This window comes from Caretta caretta, chromosome 1 (assembly GCF_965140235.1).
Source record: "Caretta caretta isolate rCarCar2 chromosome 1, rCarCar1.hap1, whole genome shotgun sequence".
Lineage (NCBI taxonomy): Eukaryota > Metazoa > Chordata > Testudines > Cheloniidae > Caretta > Caretta caretta.
The window spans coordinates 57,935,828-57,941,940 of record NC_134206.1 but is presented as its reverse complement, the minus strand read 5'-3'; positions in this window follow the sequence as shown (position 1 = coordinate 57,941,940).

Below are 6,113 nucleotides of genomic sequence, written 5' to 3'. Positions count from 1 at the left end.
GGGGGCACTGCCAGCCTGTAGGAGGCCCGGGCACAGAGAGGCGGGGAGGCACCGCCAGCCACTGTTCCCTCTCAGCTGTGGCCTGCACACAGATCCTAAACCCCCCCCGCACATGATGAAACACCGCATGCACAAAAATTTGCACAGAAGAATTTTTTCGCGCACACGGCCTGTCAAAAATTGGCGGGAATATTGCTGCCAGCCTGCAGAAGCCCTGGGCACAGAGAGGCTCTGCCAGCCTGCGGCAGCCCCTGGCACAGAGAGACAGGCACGGCCAGCCTGCGGCAGCCCCTGGCACAGAGAAGCAGGGGGAAATCACTGTGACCTTGTCTCATCCTTGGGCAGAGAGAGACAGATGGTGGGGAAGGTGTTAGGGTTATGGGCACCCACCAGCTGCCTTGGGCAGGAAGGTGGCTCTGGGGTGTCACTACCTGTCTGCAGGAAGGCTCATACAGTTTGCCTTTGGTAATGTCAAACTCAACCATAAAGAAAAAAGAAGTCACAGGGGCCCTAGAATGCAGCGTTCTATTTGGGGAGTTGAAAAAGGACAATGTGTGGTGATAGAGACTGTCAGACTGTCACAGTGGCCATGCCTAACTGAGGCTGCTATGCTGTGGCAGAGCAAACGGGGCCCTGACAATCAGAGGCTAAAAGGACTCTTCTCCCACTGTCTGGAATACAAGCTTTAGACGGAGCTTGTCTCTGACCAGAAATTGCACTACACAGGCCATAGAATTTTCTCCAGCCATTCCTGTCTTGAGCCCAGTACCTTGTGATTGAGCTAGTATGTTTCTTTTAGGATAGCCACTCTAACTAAACACAGGAACTTCCACACTCGATCACACCCAAAGTCTATTTTGTCCAGTATCCTGTCTCCAGTAGTACCAGATGTTTTCAAGTGAACAAAACTCACTTCACCTCAGGGCAAGTTTCATTTTATAGGTACCTTCTGTGTCATAATCCTACTAGCTCTTCATCTGTATCTAATGAATTGTTCAGACGTTTGCCATCAACTTATGCTTCTATTTTCCATTAACCAAATAGAAAGACAATGTAATTGCATGTTAACTAGGTATTCCAGTTCAGCTTGTGGTAGACCAAAAGAGTAATATAAATGCTTTAGACTTAGGGCCCAACATTTATTTTAGGGCAGGAAAATATTCTAATTTTTATATTTGATACATTGCCATTTAATTGTTAGTTATTTTTTTCACTTGGCTATTGATGCTCCTGAGTTCATCTGCAACGTCCACTTTTAAGTCCTCATTAAAGACCCACTCCTGCCATACTGCTTAAAGTGAATCTAGTTGTATATAATTTGCCTGGTTTTGTTCCCCCTTTCCCAACCTCCCTCTCTGTGTGTCTGTCCTTAGATTGTGAGCTCCTCAGAGCAGGGTCCATGAGAGTTTAGAAAGCTCCTTTCACATAGCCAGCATTAAGTAAATAAGGTGATTTGAGAGACTTTCCCCTACTGTCACTGAGGGCAGAGGCCTTGCCTATCAGGGTACCAGAGCCCTTTCAAGCCATTTTAGTAGGAGACAAATTTAGAGCAGAGGGTGGTCCTAAAGGAGTTACACTGCCATCAAAAGCAGTTTTCCAAATGCAAGAATACAGTATAGAAGTTTTATGAGGTGTCATTAATCCTGGAATTAAAATCCCATTAGTTAATTTCTCACACCATGCCTTCATCAAGATAGAGGACCTGGCAATGCAATTAAATTAGAAGGAACCATATTTGTCTACTAACTTGGATGTGGAAACACAAGGCACAAAGGGCCAAACAGTAGTGTACTGTGGTGTTGGCCTTATCTGCTCAAGTCTTGTAAATCCTAGTGTAAAGGAATGGCCCAGTGGGAAAATATGTACAAGTTGACCATGGTTCCAGACTTTAGTCCCCTATGTACTACCATAGCTATTGCAAAAAGCTGAAGCATCTGGCATTCAACATAGATACCAACTAGGCCTGAAGAGGGATGGCTCCAGCTGGATGTCAGGGCCAGGATCAACAAGTAAAGGGGAACTCCCTTGGGAGAACTATGTAGCAGCCCAGACTACATGCAGGGTGATTTGCTGTACCCTGTTCTATATCAATTCATATACCACTTTCATTACTATTGCGCATATTACAGTAGTATAACTAGGACCACAATTAACATCTGTCACACAAAAGTCATTCTCATCCTTTCTGCAGGGGGAGGGCTGTAAGTGCATCATAGTGTGGTTTTGCTTTGGTAGTTTTTTTTAAATATACACACAGTTTTGTGGGGGTTAGAGAAGGCAGGCTAAAGAAACATACCTTGTACTTGGAGTGGGAGGTGGTGAAATTTGTGACAATTCTTAGTTCCTGTGGGAGTTCATTCCAGTGTCTCAAACCAACCCGTGAGAAAAAAGTGTCTGACCTAGATGAGCTTTACCCATGTGGTAAAAGTTCCCTTGTGCCTGAGAAGCAGACTTGACAACCATGATTCTTCATCCCAGAGCTAAGCAATCTTGTAGGCACTTGGCTCCGCACCACGCAGCAGCTTAAAGGTAAGAAACAAGACCTTGAACTTGACCTGCTATTTCATGGGAAGCCAAGGTAGAGAGTGACAGAAATGTTTGATGGGCTTGTGATAAACCTGGGTTGATGATGAAAGATGTAGTAGGTTTTTTTGTTTCAGAGTAGCAGCCGTGTTAGTCTGTATCCGCAAAAAGAAAAGGAGGACGTGTGGCACCTTAGAGACTAACAAAATTTATTTGAGCATAAGCTTTCGTGAGCGACAGCTCACTTCATCGTTTTTTTGTGCCACTTGGGAGTTTTCTAAGGCTGATGACTTCATGACCAGGTAGTCATGGTACTTCATGACTGCTGTAGTCCAACTGGGAGGCGACAAGAGCCTGAATAACTGGGCTGTTAACTGTCCATGATTGGATGGAGTCTCTTAGCCTGCCAGAGATGAGAAGCACTAAACTCTTAGTGAGAGGCTAGTATCAGCAAGGAATCCAGGAAGCCCTAAACTATGGATTGAATTTCCCAATTTGGGGGTATGCATCTTTAACCAAAGGAGGCTGCGCCATGGCTCCAAATTCTTCCCAGGTAAAAACGAAATTATTCCTCCTACGGATTAGGATTCAGCTCACATCCATATTTCTTCAGCTAAACCACCAATTGGGGTATTGGCCAGACTAAAACTGCTTTGCAGATCAGGAAATCCCTGAACAATAATCTCAATACCTGAGTTCCAGCTTGTTGCAATGTACCTCATACCTTCATCCCAGCAGACCGGTTGTGTGGTCACCATGTGCCAGGCAGGTTTTAAGAGACCAACCAATCGCATGCCGTGGCCCACCTCCCCAGCCCAAAAAAAAGTGTCTTTCCCATAGAGAGAACCAGAAAAATTTACTTAGGACTAAAGATACCTCGACTCTCGAGTTCTTTAGAAAGGGGTGTAGGGTGACAAACCTAGAACACTACCTCAAGGCCAGGCACTCCAATAGCTCAAGCCCTGATTGGGCAAGGCTGGCACTAGAGTCGTACAGGTTTGATCTTTGCTACTCTCAGTTGGAGTCAGACTGCTCTCATTGTCAAGAAGCAGATTCCCAACTTAGCTAAGTTCTGTGGAGGGTGGTCAACAAAAGCCAACTATGGTGAAAGGCTGCTAGCATACACAATTACCATCAGTACTCTCAGAAGAGAGGATCCTCTGTAGGTCATCACCCAAAGTATTACTAATATTTCGTTTTCATAAATATTCTACTATGATCATTAGTTTTGTGGAAATATGGGGAGCTTAGTGTAGGATAAATGGGAGGATAATATACTGTAGCAACAGCTACATGGGCGGCAGCACAGGCAAGCCACCCACATACAATCCTGTCCAACCCCATGGTATGTACTCAGGCAACTACCCCAGCCACTGACTGTACAACAGCCACACTACTAGTTTCAGGCAGTAGCTTGAGCCAAATTAGCGTGTGTATAGCTACCCGAACTAGGAATTACACCTCCCAGCCGTGCCGTGGGCACACTATTAGTCCACCCTCCCCAGGCTTCAGTTTTCCTATCCCTAGTATCTCATACATAAGCTAGTTGCTCCTCAGCAGTTACAGCATTTTCCTACCCCTGTTGGCTACTTAGCATTCCCTCCTCCCCAAGCTCATTCAGAGGAAGTGAAATGAGTTGATGGCGAAGAGGTCTTTGATTGGCTGGCACAGAAGGGTAGAGCCTTGAACACCAATGCCGACAATGGCAGCAGGCCAAAATCCAGAGAGCAAAGCAGGGAGCTAGAGCAGAAAGCCAGAAGATAGAGAGGCGGGGGTGTAATACCCCTCATCTCCTGAGGTAAAAACTAACTCTTGTTGCCATCCCACTCCCTGCCCTCCCCCCCAAATCCAATCACTGTGGAGCTCTTCCCCCATCTTTCCTCCAACCTCCCACAGAACACTCAATTGTGAGGCAAGCAAGCCAGTGCTGCTTGAGATTGCAGAGTACTTCACCACCTCTGTAAATGGTGCAGCCAAAGAACTGTGGAGGGAGAAGGAGGAAATTATCTCCAACAATAATCCTAATTTCAACCCCCACACCTATCCTAGCAATACCCAGCAGCCCTACACCCAGCCCCTACATCCTACAGCACCCAGAAAACTTCCTAGTCATTCCAGGGACCCAAATCCTAGAATATGGTGGATCATGAGACGACTGCCACTCTGTAGGTTTCAAGCCAAAAGAGTTAAGAACTCCTTGAATAGGTGAGTCTGGGTCCTCATTTTCTGGAAAAACAAAAAAAAAAAAACCCAAACAGACTCATACTCACCGTGGTTTGAGGGATTCCAGCTAGCAGAGTGGGAGAGGAATAGATTGTCAGACCAGAGATCTTGGTTGCTGTGTTGTAGCCATGTTGGTCCCAGGATATTAAAGACAAGGTTCTTTTATTAGAAGATGAAAATTAGAGTATCTTTGTATTAGAAGTTGGTCCAATAAAAGATACTACACCTCACCCATCTTGTCTCCAGAGATCTTGTCCTTGGTGAATAGCTGATGAAACTTTTCCCAGTCATTTCTAAAAGGATCTGTAAAATGTAGAAGGAATACACTTGGGAGGCAGAGCAGCAGTGATTGTAGTGTAAGATTAGCACTGCTTAGGTGGAGGTGGTTTGGTTGAGGTGGTTTGGTTGAGGGCACCAGCCTACCCTCTAATCTCAAAAGCCTTTACCAGGTTTGGGCTGACTGACAGCAGAGGACCACTGGGTGGCCAGCAGAAGTTACCCATTTGCTGAAACATTAAACAGAAGTTACATCTTTTGCTGAAACATTAAACAGAAGTTACATCTTTTGTAGGTTACTATACTGGCTTGTCCAAGGTGTTACTTGGCATTGAAAGTCCTTTGCTAACAAATGTAACAGACTTCCTCATTTAACAGTTAGATGTCCTGGGGACAGCTGTGGGCTTGTCTACACATGGAGTTTTTCTTGATTAACTCCATGTATGGACACACTTATTCCACAGTAAGTGTCCACACACGGAGTTTATCAGGAACAACTCCACGTGTAGACCAGCCCTCAGGACAGAGACCAGCAGCACTCAGAAATGTTGAGACTTTTTGCCCCTTCCATCACCACTTTGGTTTCTAAGTTCAGACTGAGTTTTGAAACTGTTTAGGTCACATTCCAGCAGCTTGTTCTTTTGACCGGCTCTGAATGAGAACAAGGAAAAGCAGAAGATATCAGGAATCCTTAGTGCCAAAACCTTCAGTGCCTACAGCCTCCCGCTGATGTATGAGCAAGTGATCCAGAATTCCAGGTAAAGTGTATCAGACTGTAGAAATGGAAAGATCACTTTTTTGGCTTGGAGAGGATTAAACAGTATCATCAACCTCAAACCTACAAAAAATCATGAATCAGGTCCCAACCCCTCCCCCCGAGATTTAATGAAAAGTAATGAGATTTTAAAAAATACTACATTTGGGGGATTTGTCTGTCTTGCAGTTTGAGCTTTTAGGGTTAATGTTTTCAAGTTTCTCTCTGCAATCATAAGAACCAAAAAACTTAATGAAAACTGAGATTCTCATGTAACTGTAGGAAAAATTAAAATGTTTTGGCTAAAAAAGGTTATGGGGAAAACATTGTTTTGCCC